Here is a 23,379-nt window from a genome sequence, read left to right as displayed (position 1 = left end):
ACCCAGGAGATCTCTTCCCCTTTCATTTCTGTCTCTTCCCGCTCCCTTCTCTTTCCTCTCCCATCAACACATGAGGAGCTAATTGATTCTAGAAGCGTCATTTTATGGCCACAACCACCTCAAGGGAGGATGGAGCGTTTGGAGAGATAAAATAGACTGGGTCCTCAAGTTTCTATATAGGGATCCTCAGTTCACTGTGAACGCACAGCAGAGCCTTGAAGGGAGTGACCAGCCCGCAGTGCAGCCTGGGGCAGGGACAGGGCAAAGAGAGAAGTTCACTGATACAGAGAAGGGGCTGGGAGGGCTCATCCATCACTTGTCTGCACATGAAGGTCAGGGGACTTTCTCCTCCCCCGAGAAGAGTGAAGGTGATTTCCACAGCAGACCGCCCACCCCACCCCACACTGAAGAACGGTGACATCTGTCTCAGCAGAGTAATTAATGCAGGTGTTTGGATCAGTCCCTCTCTAAACCCTTTACTGTGTGCCCATTAATACATTTGAAAGAGAGGATGGGCAGAGCAAGCCTGAAGGTACCCTGAGCCCACAGAGCTGCAGACCACATCATGGTCTTCAGGGTCTACTTGGAGGCCAGCTGTGGGTCCAGCAGGGCTGACGCCCAGGCGAGCACAGAGGGCAGCACCCTGGCACTCTGGTGGGCCCATCTCCTTAATGAGGACGGCACAGCCGGCTGTAGCTGTGGAGGCCTGACAAGGCTGAGTGAGCCACTCTGAGCTCAAATGCCTAATGAGCGCCTTTCTCCTTCCCCTATTGATCACCACCTGGGGAGAACTAGAGTCCTACAGGCACATTGCTGCCTTTGGAGGGGGTGGGCAGCCTTCTGAGAGAGGGACAGAATTGATCTCTCCTAAGGAAAGAAGAATTTTGGTGTCCAGTTTTGCATCATCTTTAACTCTTGAAAGTCAGAATGGGGCCATCATCCCAGTCCCATGTGAAATCTGGTCAATAGGGAATAGATTCATTCTACAGATTCTGGAGTGTTTCCAGTAACTTTATCTGGTGGCCCCTGAGCAAACGACAAGCTCATACCCAGGTTAGAATCCACTCAGACTGATAGCAACATCATGGCCCAGGAAGAGAGGTTATCTCCAGAAGTCACTGGTCCCTGTCAGTAACATGAAAAACGCACAAGGCAGTCCAGCCCCCACTCAGGGATTCCCGAACCACGGGCTACTACACTACAAAAGGAAACGTGCCTTTGGAAAGTGTCTGACCTCATCATCCATCCCACCCCAAGTATTTATGCAAACTAAGTCTGTTTCCTGATGGTTAATCCTCCAAGAAGATTTGCCTGTAATCTTCTCATTTTCCGTTGATTTAAAACGTGAAAAACTGCCCATGTGTTAGAAAATGCAAAAAACAATGCCATATGTTTGGGGTCCATTTAACTCAAGCTGTGATATGTATTTCACACATGGAGATTTATGCCACGTTCCTGCTTTGGGGTAGTCATTGAGCCTCGGAACCTTTGCAGGCTACTCACCCGGGAGGAATACTGACAGCACGAATCTCCCACATGCAGGAAAGCTGACAGGGAAAAGTGGGAATAAAATTTGTTTCTTTTGGAAACTTAGACAATATTTTTTCTACCAGGCCATCTGCAAGTGGTGGCAAGTGTACTGAGTGGGCTTTGCTCAGTTTATGAAAGCACTGGCTACTAGAAGCAAGACCAGACATGTGAGACCGACAGACAGGGCGGGGCCGGTGAGTCTCAGGACAGCAGTGTGCCCCTCACCCCACAGTCAGCTCACGCCCGCGTTCAGGAGCCGCAGGAGGGGTTCCTGAGCGGGTAGCGACCACACGGTGCACATGCATCCCTGCTGACTTCATCTGGGTTCCCCCAGAAGCACCGCCTGAGACAAGGATTCAAGTGCAGGTAGCTTACTTAAGGGGTGAAGGAAGGCCCAGTCGAGTGGGGAAGGGAGCCAAGAAAGGGTGCATTAGCAAGCCGGCTGCCCCTGCGGGGCCTGGGGATCTGTATGTCTTGCAAACATTCCAGGCGATGGGATTCTGATGACTTTTACTGAAATGGGAAACCCGCTGCTTTCAGGAAATCATTCTCCTCACAGGCAATCAGCAGGCAGCACATTTAAATATATAAAGACTTACTTGCAAAGCCTAAGGAGGCAGACCTTAGAAATCAGGAGTCCAGGTAGGGGGGGCCTGTGCTGTTCATGTCTGTGCCCACAGAAGTGCCTTGTTCTTGCTTTTCCAGCTCTTTTTAAACTGAGGAAATTCCACCCAGTGTTTTCTGAGAGGGAAAAAAAAGACTGAGTTCCAGCCCTAACATTGCCATTAACAATCATATCATCTTGGACATTTAACATTTCTGCCCCTCAATTTCTTACCTGTAATGCGGGGGTGGCAAAGACAGACGCCTGTCTGGTCAGGACTCATGCTCCCTTACTGGTAGTGCGGAGCTGTCACTGGAAGGGGGCACACACAGACACACAGACACACACAGAGACATACACACACAGACACACACACACACATACACAGACACACACACACACACAGGGCCTGCATTTCACTGCCTTCCTTGCATCTAAGATCTAGGTGGGGTAGTGTATCTACTTCTTGTAGAACAAACAGGAGTGAGGCAGGTCAATTCTGGGCCAAGGATATTAAGAAACAGATGTTTCCTCACCTTCTCTTTCCCCTTCTTCTGGCTGGAAGCAGAATTCTCCATGGTCTGGGATTGGCAGCTCAAGATGGAAGGACCCTGGGTCCTCGAACTGCCAAGCTGAGGAATGCTGCCTGCCTACCAGAACATCCACACTGAATCATTAGGTGAGTGAGAAACTGTCACGTGTTATCACTGAAATTTGAGGATTGAATTGTTACGCACCTAGTTGTTACTGTAATAAAGTGGTGTTGGAGGAGGTCAGGAGGACGTGACCGCCGTTGACCCACAAGCTGAACCCGGGCAATCAGAGGTCCCTCTTCCCCCCCACCCAGTCCTTGGAATGTACATCTGCCTACTAGTCCCACGCTAGCAACCATTTCAAGGACGCAGCCATGAGAGAGTAAGGTGCTTTAAGCCCATTGGACTGAACATGTAACTGAACCCAGTTCAGGCCTCCATATATACTTTCAAGATTATGCTGAGCAGGTGCCGAGATTCACTCATCTTGCAGCCTTGTACATTCCCTTGCTTATTAAACCTACCACCTGCCAATCTGGAGTGGTCTGCCTCTTCCTTCGGTCACTCCTGCCCTCCGTGTACAGGGGCTGGTTTAAGATCTCACCCAGGGGACTCCCAAAATTGCGAGCCAACAAGTAGACACAGTAAAGTCCATCCCTACTCCCTGGAAACAGAGACATCTTCAAGCCAAACAACTGTGCTAATGAGAGAGAAATTGCTTTTCAATTTTTCTTCTATAACCTCCTACAAGCATCAAAAAAAAATTATTCTTTTGAACTGCTTGGGAAAGGGAAATTCTGTTTCCCAGCACTGAAAAGCACCCACTGTTTCCTCTCTACCCACTCTTCCCGGACCAGTCCTAGCTTTCCCAAAAATCTCCCCAAACATCTAGAGAGAGCATCCAACATCACCGGCGCAATTCAGCCACTGGTGTTTATATTCTTCTACTTTCTCTCTGAGTGCACATCTGTCAGGCCGGACTGTATTGTCTTACGGTACAGTAGTAGACTTCATTTGAGTACTTGGGAATATAGTAAATAAGCATCAGTTACTTGAATGTTAACCTGGGAAAGAATGAAATAGCCACACCCCCTCCGCCACCACCATCACCACTACCACCATCACCACCACCATCACCACCCTACATACATGCAAGTTAGCTCCCTTCAAGGCTAAAAGTGACACTAAAGTAAGGTTAAAACATATCATATTTTTTTAAGTCACTTTATAAAAATTGCTGGATAGAACTCAATCCCTAATATGATTTGATTCATATATTCCAACTCCTTGGGTTTAAAAATTATTTGAACCTTATTCTTCAATTATTCATTAGATTTTTTTGTCTGCATCTCAGAAACCTGCATTCTTATAAGAAAAACACTTAAAACAACTTTTGGCAACTAGAAAGAACATAAATGTTAGGTACTAGTTACTATCGTCCAGGAAACAATTTGTATTACATTGCATATGGGTTTAAATTCGTAACAAAAACTTCTTGTGATAATCGTGACATTAGAAATGAGCAATAGTTTCATGACTTTCAGTGAGGGGACGTTTTGGCTAACTGACCAGGTACGAATAAGCAAACAAAAGTATACAGATGAGCATGAACTCAATAACGAGTCCAGAGAAACTATTTGATTCTTTCCAAGGTTAATAATCAAGTAACTCTTGATTACCTACTTGGTCCAGGGAACTAAATGAAATCACAGCTGCTCCATCATAAAACAATAAAATCTAGCCTGACAGACGTGTAATAATATAGGGAAAATAAACAACAAACAACTGAATTCTATAGGTCAGAGTAGGGTGTTCTAGCAATTTGGGAAGGTTTTGAGAAGATAGGACCAAGATGGTCTAGGAAGGATGGGTAGAGAGGGAATAATGATTATGTTCTAGTGCTTGTAGGAAACACAGCTTTCCCTTCCCAGGCATCTCAAAAGAATCTTACTAAAATATTCTACATGCAGAATGTGACTTGCGGTAAGCAAATTATGAGCCCCACCTAGGTATACCGAGATACCAAAAAGGCCATGAAAGGAAGAGTTAACCTAGAAGGCAGTGTATTAGGTATTTACTGCTGTGTAACGAATTACCCCCAAACTTAGCAGCTTGAAACAGCACACTTTTGTTATCTCACAGTTGCTATTGGTCAGGAATCCAGGCCTGGCTTACCTAAGTCTCCAGCTCAGGTAGTCTCACAAAGCTGCAATCAAAGTGTTTCAAGCTGAGAGAAGAGAGGAAGAGAAGCAGAAAAAGAATCAAAGATGGAAGGAGGAGAGGAGAAAAGGAGGGAAAATTCAGGTTCTGGGAAAGAGTCTAGCCATCTGGGGATTTATTGCCTTAAATTGGAAGTGAGGGAGGAATTACCAGCTCACTTTTCTGAGATAGAGAAGTAGAGTCCAAGAGGATGTCCAGAAGCAAGCTGTGGGTGCAGTTTTCTGAGTGGGGAAGTAAGTGTTGGTAGAGGCAATTGTGCAGGTGGGAACACTCCGGACTGCAGGCGGGAGGGCGGCCCCACAGCTGTGGAGAGCGGTGGGCCTGGGAAGCCAAAGGGGGGAGCCATGCCCAGAACAGTAGTCGGTGGGAGGGGCCAGGTCCAGATAAGGGGATGTGAAAAGTGAGAACTTAAACAAGAGATGGTGAAGGAGTTATCTTTCCCCAGGGACATGTTAATGGTTGCTCAGAACTGGGAGGGGTGTTTAAGTGCCCCATGAAAAGCCCCACGTCTCCTGGACCTGCTCACTTCTCTCTCCTTTCCTGCCCCTGCCTTCCACCCTGCGTCTCCTAACCCTACCCTTTCTCTGTCCACTTTCTTTCCTTCCCATCTTTCTTTTTCCCTCTCTTTCAGTCCTTACTCCTTAAATGAACTTATTACAGAAGACTATTTATTATATGTTATACTTACTGAATTGAATTTCCTGTTTCCTGTTCTATGCTAAAAATATTAAGAGATCATTATTTGTTTAAAAATCCCCATGTTTTAATGTTTTTAATTTGTGTGGCCCTCAATAGAATTTTTTTCCCTTCTCTAACCCTTGACTAAAAAAAAGAAAAAAGTTTTCATGTCTCTATTTTGAACTATAATGGTTGGATTGAGTTTGTATATGTTGTCTTTGGCTATAAAATACCACACTTGTTAGTAAATTCTTCCTTGATGAAAGGGTAATTTTTTTTTAAGTCCAAGGTTTCCAATTGGAAATAAGCATGACGTAGCAATCTGAACTGAATTAAAAATCTCTGCATATGACCTGGAGATTGAGGATTTCTTACAATGTAAAGTCAATGCAAAGAGAGACTTATGTTAAACTGGTTTCAGTAATCTATATTGCAAATATATTGCTACATCCTGACAAGGGACAGTAAGGAGTTTTATTGGCAGCAATGGGGAAAAAAATTTTAAAAGGATGATAAGAAATAAGCCTTTGAGAGAGAAAAAAAAAAAAAGCCTAGAGCTCCAAAGCCTAAAATTAAATCCTTTCACCTCAATTCTGGTACTATTTTAGCAGCATGTGTAGGTCTTCCAGCTGCTGCACTCTGAGGTGTGACCCTGTCACTGCCACAGTTTAAGGAGGACTGTGTCACAGCAGTGCCTTGATTAAGAGAACTCCCGGAGATACTCGGGGGGTCACTGGATGGTGCTTGAGCTGCCACCAGTGAGGAGGGGCCTCACTGGTCCCCACACCAGGCAAGGCCAAGACATCAGCTCAAGTCAATAAACATTTCAGTCATATCCAGTGTCCTCCCATAAGGACATTTGGATAGTTCACTGTGCTCAAGTTCAAATTAATCAGGTGAGGATTTTGTCAGCTCTCTAAGAAATAGACAGACAATGCTACCATGTGACAGACAGTACTACCATGTCTTCAGAACAGCACTGTGTCCAACCAGAAGCATGTAAAGGCTGCCATCTTACCATCTGTCAAGACTGGCCATCTTGCCAGGGTGGCTCCTTCTGAGGGACTGTTTTCAGACGAATACCTTCTCACACCTTCATCTCTGAAGCTAAAATTAAGCATGTAAAGTCAAAGATTTTCTTTTGCGAAAGTTCATAATTTCCTCGCTGGGGGAGGAAATTTGAGTCTTTCCTCTATCGGTGAAGACCACCACTCTTACTTGGGCTTTGAGAGGAGACAAAGGAGAAAGAAAACAAAACGAGGAAAGACAGAGGTGGATAAGGCAGGCAGGGAAGCCAGAAGTTTGCTTCAGAAAGAAGGAACAAAATTAAAGTCACCCCCAAACCAGGAGCATTGTTTCTAAGGAACTCAAGTTTTGCCCATCTCTAGAATCACTGAGCTGGAAAAAACTGCTGCGATGATCTTGTCCAAATCCTTCAAATCATGGTGAGGAAACTGATGTCCACAGAAGGGCAGGGACTTGCCCAAAGTCCCTGGGGAGTTGCAGGAAGAGATGGGAGTAGACACTGGCCTACTAACTCTGGTCCAGTCCTTGATCCACCATCACAGAACTTGTATGAGAAATGTTTAGTTTTACATTTTTAGATATGTAGATAAAGTATATATATTTACAATATTACAGATTTTTCTCCCTCTGTGTTTGTGATTAGTCAATTCAATGTACTTTTCAAATTAAGGTAATAATATGTTTTAGACTAAATTGTGCTCTAACACTTACTGGGTATTTAAATTTACCTGACAATGTCTTAACCTCACTCAAAGGAAGTACATTCAAATGAAAGGAGATAAATAAAGAAAGTGAATATTGCAATTTATTTACATTTCCCAAAAGCATGAATTAAGCATTACCTACTCTCAAGCTACAGCTTTCTATATTCAATCTTATTTTCAAAACATATGAAGAAAAGGTACGGTGTCTGTAACAATTTAGACCCCTCCCTGAGAATGGGATTAATTCTGGGCAATGCCAACACGATGACAAAGATTGCTAACGCTCATCTCTCCAAGTGAAACTGACCTTAGTCGCCAGCCTTCCCACTCCCAGTCCACCACACCCTTTCCTTCGGGAGCAAAATTATGAACATTTTAACAGAGGGACAATGATGGAAACTCTTAACGCTTGGCATATGCAGGCTTTTTCTTCGTTAATGAGGACTATTCAGATCACTAAACTGTGTCAAACCAAGTAAGTCGGTGCTGAAAGCAGCTGTATGTTAATCAGGTAGGCAAGAAAATGTGATTTCGCAGAGTTTGCCCTCAGCTAGGATTAAGCCACCTGGCTTCTCAAGGATGGCTCTTAAATGATCCACTTTGCAACCTCTGTGGCATGTTTAGGCTAGTGCCTATTTGTATTAAGACGGTGAGACCCTCTGTGTTTCTAGAACTGGTTTCTTTCCACAGTCAAGGTCCAGATAGCTATGGCAAGGTATGGTGGACTTTCTGTAATGTCCTTCCCTCCCTTCTATTCCTTTCTCTGTCTTCTTAACCAACCAACAAATTACTAATCAATCCTCATCTCTCCAAAACACAACTTATAACTAGCTCCCTCAACTCTCCCACACATTCTTAAGAGTGACTGAAATTCTGTTATCCGTTTCCTTCATCCTCTTGTTTCAAGGGGAATCCTTTTCAATTCTTGGTTACTGAAATGCACTCACATTCTCTGTCTCAATCAAAATCTACTCTCAGGAAAAGACTGAAAACCCTTACACTAATATTGAAATGACTATAAAACATACATCTTCCATTTGCCTTTTAGCAAAGTTCTGTGCAGATGTATGCCCCAGGTTCATCCAGTTCCCGGGGCTTAATAGACTCGCTAACTTTTTGTTGAATTGAATTGACAATTAGCTCAATGGGCAAAATTAAAGATTTCCAAATCAAACTATTTTCATTAGAGCACTGCTGAACTGTTTCTATTGATAATAGTTCAGGTTTAATTTCGGAAGATGGCGGAGTAGAAGGACGCTCGCAGGTCACCCTCTCCCGCAAATACACCAAGACCCACATCTACAGACCCACTCAGCCAACCAGAGCACCTGCGGAACTCCGACAGAACATCGCCCTCTTCAAAAGATAATAGTTCATATAGAAGGCTGCTTAAAGTCTTGGATAACCAGGTAGACACTTGGAAAAAAGCTTTGATTGAAATATTATTTTAGTCTGGGTAACAAAATAACTCTTATAATATAATTTTCATGGATGGATTCTCTCACCAGCCAGTTAATAAACTTGAATTCAAAGAAGACATAGATATGATATCTTATTTTCCACAGCTTCTAACCTATGCCTTACCTGTAGTCAGAGTTCGACAGATTCTTGCTGAATAAATGTGAGGAGAAATGAATAAAAATGAGACAGAAACATGGATGGATGGATGGATGGGTGGATGAATGGATGATAGATGGAAGAAAGAAAAGATGAGAGTTTCAGTGGTCTAGGAGGGAAATCACAGATTAAATGCCACAACTCACTTTCAAGACAAAACTCTGGTAGAGTTTCAATTAGAAGGAAATACATATATTGGAGACAGAAAAGGGGAAAGAAAAGGAGGAATAAAGGATGAGTGCAAGAAGCAGCCTGGGCAGCAGGAAACTGGTGATGATAAGAAAACCTTAATGCACCAGGGTGTCAGAAGATTATCTAAAATTTGGAAATAGGCAAAAAGAGATTCCTGGGAACCCTTTCACTGCAGGGTTGGGCTGGGCTTTTTATTGTCTGGGCCAGTTTATAACTCTGCAGAACAGAGGTTAACTTGCAGAATTTTTTTTTGTGGAATAGATAACCAGAAAGGTTACGGTTTATGGCTCTGTTGGATATTAACCAGTTCTGTATCTCTCCCCTCACTCTTATCTCAGTATTGCCTATAAATGCATAGCCACTCAAGTGTTGAGTGAACCAGTTTTAACCTCTTACTGGTTCCCTCATTAATTAATGAGTTAAATAAAATCTTTGACAGATGTTCATTTTATATTTGGGTGAGAGTTATGATTTTCTTTTCATAAAAATCATCAAAGATCTTCATGACACAGCATTAGGGAAACATCAGGTGATTTAGGAGCTAGAATACCTGGTTCTCAGGCTTCACAATACAACCAGCCACTTGGCTCGTCCTTTTGATGTCTCGCCTCTCTGTGAGGGTCTTGCTACTTTCATCCAGGGATATCAGAGGAGTGACAAGTAATATAAATATAACTTCATATACTTCATTTGATGACAAAAGTAAATATTTACTCATTCGTTCCACCATATTTATTATGCATCTATATTATGGGTTCTTCTGGACTAGGAAATATGGAGAAATGCCTTTTTTGAAAAATTCAATTATTTTCAAATTATAGGCCCATGAAAAGCCACTTTACAGTTTTTTTCTTACCAATTAAAAAAAAATTTAATGATTCTCTTTCTGTTTGAAGGGAAATTCTATACCTACACTAGAAATATGGCATCAAAGGGGGCAAATGCTTTACTAAGACTGAAGGGAGAAATAGCATCAAAACCCAAGCTAATTACCAATAAATGAAAATTTGAAGAAAATGGGGGCAATGAAAACTTTTGACAAATCTGAGACAAATTTATCCAGCTGTAGTAATTAGACTGAGGTCTACACAGAGCAAATATTACTTCCTTATCCCTTTAATAGTTACAATGACCCGGTAATCTGGGATAACCCACATAGACTGGTTAAGTTGGTTAGAATGCTGTGTTAAAGAGATCACGATGGTAGGTTCTCTTCCAAGGTGAGCTAGTTAGTTGAACTCAATTCTACAGCTGTAAGCTGTCCCATATCTCTGGTTAGCCGCAGGAGCATGTGGCTGTGTGGATTGAAGAGAATTGTCCATAACTAGGAGTCAGACAACTGGGCTCTGGTCTAGGTTCTACCACGAACAGGCTAGGTGACCTTAGATAAGTCACAGCCCACCCTGATCCTCAGAATCAGCGTTGAGATAAAGTCTCTTATGAAATCATATGTTGTTATTGTTACCATGATTGATTTAAACAGAGTTTGCTGATAAAATTAGACATCAGAAAATAACTTGCTAAAATGTGGCAATAAGATAAATTGTTACCTGTTTTAAGAAGTGATGTTGTAATAAAAGTTTGGGGTGACTGGTGGAGGGACCCAAAACAACAAGGTCATCAAAATAAATACATGTTACTTCAGCTCCGAAGAGAGGAAACGTGCCCTAAATAGAGATGATCAGGGCTTATTTAGACAAAAATCTTCCTAAGCTGGAGAAAGCTCACACAACAATTAACATCAGCCTAAATCAAACCACACAGGGAAAGTGGCCCTTCCAGGGCAACTGGGTCAACTGGGATTCCTACTTGTTAACAAAGCAGCCTCTGAATTCAGCTTGATTTCCTCAACCCCAAGCCAAGTTAAGCTTCATGAAGTGACAAATTCAATGCTGTGACTTTTTTAAAAATGAAGATCTTGCCCTGAGCTAAAGTGATATAATTCTAAAACCGCAACCCGTGAGGTAGCCAGCCATAACCTAACCTGCCGTGCGAGAGCATGTGTGGGACTTTGAGCAGAATGCAGCTGTAAACAGGGAAATTCTACTAGCAAGCTCATTGGTCAGGCTTCATTTTAATCATATTTTTGTTGAGGCACAGCTCCCAACTACATGGTGACAGCAAAGAGGTTTCAAGGAAAGGGAGGATTTTTTTCTATACAATGCAAGGCATTGATTCAATGCCCCAGTCTTTCTAGTCTCTTCGTAAGTCATGAAACCTGTGAGAGCAGCCAAGGGATATAGATGCTTAAGACATTAACACTTAAACTTAACTACAGTAATGAGAATAATTGTTACATTTCATTTATAGAGAGCTCTTCAAGAGAGGCTGTAGGGCACTTGCGTTTCATGTCAACTAGGATTTTTCAGAAGAATTGTGCATTTCAGTCGCCACCCCTGTCAGTAGGTTCCAATCACCAACCAGCCAAATGGCAAAAGCTCCTTAAGGGAGCAGCTGTTAAGTCCATTTGAATGTCTGAATATGACAGGATCTTCCATTTTTTAGAGGAAAGAGATTAGAACTGAGATATTGACTATTTTAGGGACCTGTCTCTGTAAAGTCACGTTTTCTCACTTATCAACCTTAAGAGAAGATTTCTGGCCGTGATCTCAGGGTCACCTGCTTCGAAACCACAGAAGAGCTGGTTGAGAATGCATAATTCTGGGTCTACAGATTTACAAAACCAGTGCTTCTGGGGAATCTTCATTTTTAATATAGTCCTCGGGAAATTTCTCAGCACATTCAAGTTTGAGAGACACTGTCTTAAGAGATGTTGGGCAAATAGGAACCTAAAACTAAACCCCAAATGGAACACCACAGTGTTTACTACAGATCCTTTCTGACCTACATCTGCTCATCCTCTCCCCTTCTTCTCCAGGTTCATTTATTTCATATGTAAATTCAAGAATGCTGTAATTCAGCTTTCTGGGATCATCCCCTTTCTCTCTGATCCTCGACCTCACCACCACCACCACTCCACCCCCAAGACCTTAAAACTATATAACAGGTTATGTCCAAGCCTAGAATCACACACACACACACACACACACACACAAAACTTCTCTTGGTTTGTGTGGGGTTGCCTCCTTCATGTCATGACAAACCATAATTCAGTCGGGTTTTAGCCACTATAATCCCATTTCAGAGGATGTGACGCTGGGGCTGAAGAAAGCATACTGGCTTTGGTGGCAGGCAGACCCATCACACATCCTGTCACTGGCTCTTGGTAATATTAAACTTTTATTTGGACAGGATACTTAATCTGTTTGAGCTCCATTTTCCTTATTTAGAAAACAGGAATCACAGTGTTTGAGATTGTTAAAAGGACTAAAGATAATTTCTGTATTTATCAATCATGCATTCAACATTCACTGAGCACCAACTGTATGCCTAGCTCTCTCTTTAGTCCCTCAGGACAAGAGAAAGGAAAGATCCCTGTCCTCATAGAGGTGGCAATTTTAGAAAGAGGAACTAAATGGTAAACAATAAATAAATAAGTGAATTATACCCTAGAGTAGAAGTCCTAAATATAAATGGAAAAGAAAAGAAGTAAGGGCAGGGTAAGGGGGATCAGGATAGCAGAAGTGGGGAAGTGGGTCATGGCAGGTTTCTTTGAGAAAATGAAATTTGAGCTGACTTGATGGAGGGGAGGGAGGGAACCAGAGGAAGAACATTCCAGGCGGGAACAGCTGGAGCAAAGGCCTTAAGACAGGCAGGTGGGGTGCTTTGTGACTTCCCTGAGGACTTTGGAGAGTCGTTGCAGGGTTTTGAATAGAGGGGTGACATTGCCTATTATAGGTGATGACGCACTTCAGTTATACATCCTAAGATGTTCCCTTAAGTCCAAACATATTAATAGATGGGTCATTTTCAAGAATAGATTCTGCTCGGGGTTACAGTGACTCTTCTTTTACAACAAAACAGGGAAACAGGACTCAGTTTGCCAAATCGCTCTCCCACATTTGCATAACCATCTTTAAACATGAAGTCTCTGGAGAGCGTGCATATGTGCACGCGAGTGTGGATGGGTGCGCGTGCACACTCTGATGCTAACATCTAAATGCTGCTGCCCCCTCTACCTGGATCTCAGGCTGAATCCCACCCTACTCTGATACTAAGACGCCAACATGTGTCCCTGGATGTGCAGCAGGGTCTGAGGAAGGAGCAATAGCCGCAGACCTCCAGGCGTGGGGCATTACACTTAGGCAAGAGAGCACAGTTCAGCTGTAGATACACACAGCTCAGGCCACTTGACATCCTAGCGAAAGGCCTTGTCTCAACTCTGCACGGCTAAAGGGGAGATGGTCCAATGTTCCATCTGTTTGTGAAGGAAGTGGCAGGCATTTGAGGAGGAACCATACAATCTTCAACAGATTTGGAAACAGCTACCAAGGGGGAAAGGGTACCCTCTCCCATTTCATTTTTGCATGAAAGCCTTGTCATGGAGCATCACGTATTTCGAAGAAATTTTACTACTAGAACTTGGTGGTACATTTTAGGGATCCTAGCAGCAAGAGTAGGAACTTCCCATATTTTACTTCACTCCTGATATCTTTATTGAAAGTTAATTTTTCTTTACAGGCCATTGTACTTGCTAATCGTGCCTGAATAAAGCGTAATAGAGCAATAAGGTAAAATGTGTCCCACGGAACGAGTAAACACTCGGCTGTTGAATGGGGACCTTGCGCACACCACCTTCTGTTTGCTGTTCCATGACAACTGTATAGTGAACTTCATGGGTGCCTTTACTATTAAAATTTCATACCCAAAGAGGACAAACGTGCACTATATTAACATGTTTATCTAATCAGAGATGAAGTAACCAGTTATTACTTTACGATAATTTCCTTTTTTTTTTTTTTTTTGATTCATCTGGAAAATTGAATGAAGTCAGGCCAAATCTTCTGATTCAACACACAAGCTAATAAACTTCCTTCTCTACCTCCCTTCTAATTGTAATGTAATCTAAACGCTGGCACTCACCACCGTCAAGTTACATTTCTAAGGGTGTTTGCATCAATATTCAAACTGAAGGGAAATCCTTTGAGATGGAAAATAAGGAAGTTTAAATGTATTGCTTCGCCCATATAGTCAGTAAGGGCAGGACTCTGGTGGCAACATGCCTAGGTTTGAACCCAGGTCTGTGCCCATTAGCTATGTGCTCAAGGGCAAGTTATCTTACCTCTATGACTCAGTTTCAGTGTCAGTAAAGTGGGACTAGCAATAAGGATGTTAAGAGGATAAAATGAATTAATAAATGAAAGCATTGAGAGCAGTGCCTGACGTGAGAAGTTGCTAAATAAACAGAAAAAAACTATTAAAAATCAAATGACCCTATGACCTACTCTAACGGAAAAAAAGGGTGGAGGGTAGACAAGAAAATAACTTCCTCAAGCACTATTTTACCAGATACTTATGTAGTTCACCTGGTCTCACTACATCTCTCCAAAATCCTCCTACTCGGGGGGCTACGAAGGTAGCATCCACACGGGCGAGTCTTAGCATGAGGCCCAAATTCTTGTTTCTTCTCTTTGTGACATTCTGTCTGATTTTGGGGAAGAATATCTCAGGCCTGCCTCCGTGAGAGGAAACTTAATATGCTCCTTCCGAGAGTTAGCGGTGGTCTTCATGGGGGCTACACAGAGCAGCAAACCCCAGGGGTGTGAACAATAGAATCCAGAAATGGTTTTACAGGTCCACGGCTCTCTGGCACCTGCTGAAATGCTGGCCCTACCATCACCGGGGGTGTGGGTCAGCAATGAAGTGGACCAAGGTGGGAGGGGTGGTCCCATATACACACAAGTGCCTGGAAATACACGCACGGTGGTCACTCACCCAAGACGGTTTGTCCTTCATCCCCTTTCCCTCCTGGAGGTGCCGCACTTCCCTGCTCTGTCTGGCACAGGCTGGTCCAGCTCACAACTTACCTCTTCAGAAAGACCTTCTGTGATCAAACTAATGCCCAGACCAATGGCTGGCACATGAGAGACACCTGAGACACAGTTATACAGAAATGAAAGAATGGTCTGTTTCTTCACAAAGGCAAACAGTGCCTAGCCAGAAAAACACAAAGCCAAAAAGACAGTCTTTATCATTTTTTTTTTTTTGAGGAAAGGATATAGATAACACACCTATATGATTCAAAATTCAAGTGATACCAAAGGATTTAGAGTGAAAAATCTTTATCTTTATCCCCCATTTGTCCTGTTCTCCTTCCCAGAAATGACTGATCTTATCAGTTTCTTGTGTGTCTTACAGAGGTATTTGCATTTGCCGACCAGTATGTGTGTGTATACATATGGGGTCTGCTCGCCCCACCCTCATTTGTGACCATTGTGAACAATCTTCTGTTGTCTCTCTGTCTTTTTCCAGAGCTCTTGTAACTTTGCTTTGTGTTTTGCCTATTTTTAAAACCGAGTATAGATGAACTTACAGAATTACCAAATCAAAGAATAATTATTCGGGTTCTTTTAAATTGAAAGCGCCTGTTTTTTAAAAAATGTTTTTGTTTATAAACATTTATTTTGCAACTTATTTTTCAGAAAAATCTTTGTGGCATAAATAAATGTAAAATCTGCAGATAAGTTTATGAGCCCATGACATTTGTGCAGTCTAGGATATTTTAGGGAAAGACTTAGAAACACACCTATGAAGAACGGAGGGATATTTTTATATTTAACATCAATGTGAAAGTGAATTTGAAGCACAGAGGGCTTCTTGTAACAAGTAACTGCTTTTAACCTTTGACTGGGTTAAAAATCTCAATGTTCTATGTGATTCAGATCTAATTATGCTATTTGGGCTCCACACCGCTACAGGAAGCCCTGACCTCTCCCTTTTCCCCGTCCCAGAACACTTTGTTTTACGGGTCCAGTTTTCCTCCCGGTGGTATACCAATCTCTATCCTCTTTCTTTGTCCCCATTTTTAGACTTTCAGTTTGAACAAACTTTATTTGAGGCTCTCCCATGCTTAAAAGTGGTGGACCACAGACCAGGTTAGACTCAAAGCTGCATCTTAGAAATAGGAACCATTTCTAAATTAATTGACTTAAAGTCAATACTTTCCCACCATGAAGCCTATTACAGAAATGAATAAAACTATAATGAATTAAAGGTAATTTTGCATTTTATACCATTTGCCATATTTGACTCACAAATTTCACATTTAAATAAAAGAAGTTGGGGTTAATATAGAAAATCATCGTACAAAAAAAAAAGAAAAGTACTTAGAAATTTAATTATCAAGGGCAGGTATAACTCTCTTAAAAGGAAAATGAATTATTTTTGACAAAAGTGTTCAAACAAGTGACTTATGATAATATTAGTTATGCAGTAAAATATGAGTGGGGTTTTTTTGGTCAGACGATTAGTAAATTGCCTTGGAAAACTTGGGTATTTCCCAACCTGTGACCAACTGAATTGGACAGTATCCTTTGTACTTTGTCTCTTACTTCAGGTAGCCTATGTTTCAGACAAACTGGATAAAAAAATCAGAAAGTATAACTGTAGAGTTTTTAAATTTTTGTTCAATATCATATTTTTATATTATAGAAACTGTGTATATATCATTCAAGTATAAATGTATGTGTGTATATGTTTTTAATAATAGAAATTATAGCAAGCAACCCAATGCTTGACAACATTTCCTTGGCTGGAAGATATATGAGAATAAAGAGTGATCCTCAAATAGAGGGTCACCCCTAGACAGGTGCTGGAACTTCAGAAAAAAGAGACAGGAAGGGGCAAAATTTTTAATCAACTGTAGGCAAGAGTTATAAAGGGTGCAAAACATTGGTGTACGTGGGATGAAAGAGGGTGAGTGAGCACCAGGGCTGTATGGGCTAAAGGAGGGACCAGTCTCTGGGGTCCTGTCCCGAGCTCACAGTCGTAATGTTAATGGCCAACATTTTGACCACCACCCTGTGCCAGGCCCTGGGCTAAGTACTTTGGCACTAACTCATTTAATCCTCCCCAGACCCTTGATGATGGTATAATGTGCACACTATTAATATCTCCATCTTACAGACAAAGGAATGGGTTGCTACAAGAACTCGGATAACTCATCCAAGATCACACAAGGCAGAAACTCAAAGCCAAGATTTGAAATTGTCTTACTCTATTCTACTGTACTGGAAAGGTGGATTTTTGCCTTTCTTTAAAACATTCCCATAAATATTTTTGCTATATTTGACTGCAGGTACCTTATATAGTCTCTTCTCCTAAACTGTACCATTTCTTAAGAGCTAATTTCCAAAATTATTTGGGAATTCAGCATAAACTAGTAGTCATGGATTATATAAGGATTCAAGTTGCCAAATTACTGGCTCCCTACAAATTTGTTTGTCATGAGATGCACAAGGAAAGCTCTTTTGTCTAATAGGAAAATAATGCTAACTTATCATTATTCCGTATTCTGTGCTAAGTATTATTCTGAGAGCTTTAAGTTTATTAATTGAAATTTATTTAATCTTCATAACAAACTTATGAGGCAGGTGCTATTATTATATCCAACTTATGGATGAGAAAACTGAAAATGTGCTTTTTGAAGACCTATGAAAATATGTCATCCCTAAAAAGATATGACTAAAACCCTGCAAAATAAAAGCAAATGCTTTGTAAAATATCTAGCATATAGAGTATTATTCATTCATTCATTCATTATGGTTCTATTCGTTATTGAATCTAATATACTTAAAATCTTCATTATAGCAGAAAACAACTTATCGGATAGATTTTTCTCACTTGCAGGAATTCCTGAGTATAGTCACTGTGTTTGCTAAGACATCACTGCCAACCTTTAAATTAGACAAGTTATTCATAGCCAAATAACTCCAAAGCAAAATTATAAAAATATCAAAATTCTCACAGGAAAAAAAAATAGAAAAAATGAGAGAGAAAAATGTTGGGGGGTTTCCCAAAGAAAAGGAAAGGCCTGTGAAGGAGCTAAAACTGCCACAAATGGTGATGTGACCAACTAAGGAGCCTGGAAGAGCTAAGGACTTTATGTTTACCATGTTCAAGTTCACTCTAACTTTAAGATGCACCAAAGAACCATGAAATAAAAGATTTGAAAGCTGATGATCCTGACCTGCTCCCTGCTGGCTGTGTGACCCTAGGCAAAGCCTTTGGCAGTCCTGTTCCCCATCATCAAAGATTAAACAAGTTGATGTATTGGAAAGTACTTTGCCACCTACACATTTCTATAGACATTGCAATACAACCGTTGAGTCTGGCTATACCATTTTTCTCTTACTGAGGGAAGCACAATTAAAATTCAAAGATACTTTTAGAAATTTTGTTTTCTTACCATCAAGTCAGTGCAGTAATCCAACAAAAATGCTGTCAAGTAGAGATCTGCCCTAGTTTCTCACAGATTTTGAAAAGCATGGATAAATAACCTGAAATTTGTAGCTGTGTTAGACGCGATATCCTTTCACAAAATCTTGGATACTGGATTACTTGCAAAAGGATACCTTCTTCTGGTTGTATGGCAGGGAATGGAAGGAAATATCACTTGCTGTTAAAAGGTCAACTTTTCATGGAACAAAAACTGAAAATGGAGAGACCATCACTCAAATAGAAGATAATACTGTCCACATGCCACCGGAATGATTTTCACTATTTCCTTTTATTTATTTATTATTTATTGTAAATGGGAAGAAATGGGGGTGGGGGGAAAGTCAACCTAGGCAAAAAAAAAAAAAAGGCTCTTATCTTATTCTGATTCCTATCCACCTCTGTTCATGACTCAAATGTTCTAGGAGAAACTGTTCTAAGTGACAACAGAAAGAGGTGAAAGGGGAGAAAAAAGGGAGACGGATAAAGTTGTCCTCCAAGAATGTTGTAAGACACTAACCATTATGGAAAAGGATTCAGACTCTCAAATGAAATAGCAGGATGGAATCCCATATTTCTGTTCCAACTCTGATGAATATGCTCATTCGTATTAATATGTTATTTAATGGGCTTTTGTCTGCCATTTGAAATCCTTTTAACAGAGTTGCTCTTTCTGGTTTATATATATTTTAATTAATGTTTTCACCTTTACTCCTCAATCTGAGGCAGCTTCAAAAAGGGTGGTATTTAAAACCTCAAAAATAATAGAAATTTTACTCTGATCAATCATTTAGTCTAAATCCTACACTTGATCTATTTGGTTCAGTTACAGAGTTGCAACTAGTAGCCGTGTCCTGATGCTTTGGTGGGTATTAAGTGTAGCCTATTTAATGGAACAAAAGAAAGTGACTATTTTGAGCCATTTTATCTCAGAAGTGGCACTAAGACCCAGTCCAAGAGAGCTTGCTTCCTTCTGGCACATATCAGAGGACTCCAGAATGCTAAATCCCCATTCATACGAATACTCCTAGCTGCATATATAAAGGATTCAGGGGCTGGAATCCCACATCCTTGACTGTTTCGTCTGTCTTCTTTGTTGAACTGCAGAGCAGGGGACCGAGTTAATTATATACTCCATACTTGAATGGCACGTTGTTTTCCTTGGCTCCAGGAAAGGTCTCTCTTTTATTTTACTTTTGAATTTAGTTCCTATTCCTTATTGCTGTTTGCATCTGTCTCCCCCACTACTGGCCGCATTTCTAATATGTCTAATGTCCAGTTGTTTCATTGGACCACTCCTACCCCATACCCACGCCCCCTCCCAATCTTGGCACTCAGCCTCCAGGGTCTTCCTTCTCCCCATCTTCACGTTTGATCACAACCTGATGTCAGAGTTAGCTCCCCAGTTTCCGTGCCCCTCTGCCTCCTCACTCTCCATGTTGTTTCCTTCATCCATTGCTGGTCTGATGTCGCCGTGACTGGCTGATTAGTAACTGGCCTCCTAGCTGTCCAGGCTGGAGCTCTCCAACAAGGACAGCCCTGGCAGGAATGGCTTGGACCTCCCAGGGAGGACTTTGGCCTCCCAGAGTCCGCTGTCAGGGAATCTCCATCGAACACTAAACAAAAAAGTAATTATTTTTGGAACTCCCATGATGTGTCAGACATACTCCTATTTAAGGAATAAAAATATCTTCCTCAGTGACGTCAGGCTTACTTGAGGGGAATTTGGAAATGTAGAAGGAAGGAAACACTTGTTTGTGCCTCCTGTTTACCAACGGGTTGCCCGTCAGGATTTACTAGGTAACCGTAACATTCACGTATTCACTAGCTCCCCAGAATGCAGACAATGTGTACTTCCAACTCTTAAGAAAAAAAAATGGAGAAAATGTTATTTTATAGCCCCCAAACGGGATTGAGAACAAGCCTTGGTCTACGAAACGTACGGTGTTCAGATTTGTGCTCCCTTTGGGGGCCTGTTGCTGGTCTGGGACTACGGGCATCACTGCTGTAGATTGAGGGAGTCCTTCCCTGTCCAGGGGACCTCTGGTCACCCACTGGACACACTGCTCTTCTGGTAGGGTCTTCCATGTCAGGCATGTTGGCTTGGTGGTAAAATAGACTGTTAATAATTTTGTTCTCTATGAGAAAGCCTTCAAAATATGCAATACCATGGAAATTCTTTGAAACTCATTTTAAATCTTCAGTCTGGCTGTGTCAAGCAGACAAAATGTGGAGCAGCATATGTTTTTAAGTACCTCACAGCTGTCGTCTTAAGAGCTGTAGATGGCTTTCGTTCAGCCAACACACTCATTTCCTGCAAATAAAGGGTTGAACAGACAAATACCCATATCTCTACATTCAAAATGCATGTGCTTGAGTATTTAGTCTTCCCCTAAATGTGCATTTTTATTTGCCAAGGGCTTCACTTTGTATTTGCACAGGGCTTTGTGATCACCCTGGTTACTCACTCCATATGGCGATCCCGTGAATCACCTCTTCTAAATTGACAGACAAGAGAACTAAAATGCTGAGATGATGTCACAGGCTGAGGGCCGGCACCTCCTGGATCCTGCAGCCTCATGAGTGAGGAAGAGGAGACGGTGAAACCTGGGAGCTATGTTCAGAGACCTGTGAATCACCACCCCCTGTCCTGAGTGGATGTTCCCAGGGAGGCCTGCTAGGTGGTGAAATCTCTCCTAGTCGGCCACGTGAAAGTAATGCTGGCCTGCATTTTTTTATGCTTTTCTCCTAAGACACTTAAAGTAATTCTCAGATAATAACTCATAAATGACCCTAACATCCCTGCGATGAGTGTCTGTGGCAGAGACCAGTTCCATTTTAGCAATGACGAGGAAACTGAAGCTCGGAATCATAGAACAACTTGGGCCCTCCCCGCACCCCCAGGCATCAGGTTGATTTAGCAAAGGACCAGGCAGGTAAGTTGCATGAAGAGCATTTTGACACAAAAGATTTCAAAGCCCTTACTTACTAGCAGCAAAACCAAGAAGTGGTTACCTGGTAAACCCCAGACAGAGCTATTTGCGTTGATGAGTGTCAGTAAATATCAAATGACCGCAGTAGCAATAGGAATCTGGTTGTTAAAGGGAAAAGGGTGGGGGAGGGATAAAACAGGAGTTTGGGATTAACAAGTACACACCACTATATATAAAACAGATAAACAACAAAGATCTACTGTGCAGCACAGGGAACTATATTCAATTTCTTGTAATAATATATAATGGAAAAGAATCTGAAAATATATATATTATATATATGTATAACTGAATCACTTTGCTGAACACCTGAAACTAACATTGTAAATCCATTACACGTCAATAAAAAAATAAATAAATAAAATAAAATTGAAAAAGAATCTGATTGTTCTTTGCTTGGAGCCCATCTCAAATCCACCCTGGCCATTTAAAACTTTTCAAGGCCAATCAACTCTTATTGAGGTATTTTGTTCACCTCTATTCAGAAATGCAAGTTCCTTTTGTTTCTCTGCCAAAAATTCAACCAAAAAAAAAAAAAAACTTATGAAAGAAACAGAAAAAAATACAGAGCATTTCTAGTTCCTGTGACGCATGATTAACCAGGTACCTTTTTGCATGGGCGTGCATTTATTCATTTGATTTCCCAGCTCCCTCAGGGATCCAAATTTAAAATCGAGCACTTGGGAACAACTCACAGATTTACAAGGCATTCTAGGGGATACAAGTCTATAAACTGACACATTAGCCTCATTCAGAGACTAGGTGTGAAGTACTTTTTACTGCCACAATATGGACCACAATGTTCCTAATCCAGAAATAATTTGGTATCATAACCAATATAACACTGGCACCGAAATATCTTTCATTTCCCTTAACTGCTTCCAACCCACAGAAAAGTAAGTGCAATTGAGTGGAAATTGCTTTTCAAGGAGCTGTGTCTGCACTGAAAATGTGGAGCGAGGGATCAAGAGTCCATCTCATCAGTCCAGGCTCAAGACTGAGCACTTTCTATTTGAAAACGGTATGGAAAGTTCATAAGGTGGCTTCCTGTGCTGAATGTATATGATTTAAGTAGAATGACATACTGAGTACAGTTTTTACAATAAACAAGGGTGCAAAAATACAGCCTTTACTTTTCCTGTACTTGAGTTTAACTTCAATCTCAAGCTCTCAGTCTTCTCTGTAGCAGAAAAATTAATCTCCCTAATTTAACTCAAATTAGTGTTTCTTCAATCATTTTGTGGATAAAATCAGACAATTTCAGGGTTTCACCCTTTCCTTTTAACCTCTTGAGAGGGAGTGAAGTTCCAGGGATTTGCATCATCAGGCACTGGAGAGTGAGTCAGCTTCTCCACTGGCACCCAATGAGGGCACCTCTACCTCCTGGTCTATCTCCACAGCGTCCCCTGCCCTTGTGCATGGGTCCACTATGGCCTCTGGCTTTTCGGTGCTACTCCTGCTGACAGTGAACCCTCATCACAACTTCTCTCGGCTATGTCCTCAGTCCTCTCAGGGACAATAAAAATTCCTGTGGACTCTCTTCTGGGCTGCAGGAGACTCAAAACTGCTGGATCCCTTCTTGCCTAGACTAGCCCAGCTGCTATCTCTGGTTTGCTGCTGTTCCAACGTGTTTATGAAATTTGGTGCACACTTAGGTTACACCTAGGAAGCAAGGCACAGGTCTTCCCTGCTCTTGGAACCCTCCATATCAAGCTGAGCTTTCTATCATCCTCACCCAGGGCTTGGTCAATGCTAAACAAAAACTCTAGAGCCAGACTGCCTGTGTGCAAACACTGGCTCTGCCATTTACTAGATGTGTGACTTTGGGCCCATCACTTGCCCCTCAGTGCCTGTTTTCTCTTCTGCAAAATGGGATTGCATAACGTTGTTGAGAGGGTAAATGAATTAAAATATGTAATGCACTTAAAATAATATTTGGCACATAG

The sequence above is a fragment of the Camelus bactrianus genome, chromosome 7 (genome assembly GCF_048773025.1).
Source record: "Camelus bactrianus isolate YW-2024 breed Bactrian camel chromosome 7, ASM4877302v1, whole genome shotgun sequence".
Classification (NCBI taxonomy): Eukaryota; Metazoa; Chordata; class Mammalia; order Artiodactyla; family Camelidae; genus Camelus; species Camelus bactrianus.
This window is presented reverse-complemented; position numbering follows the sequence as displayed.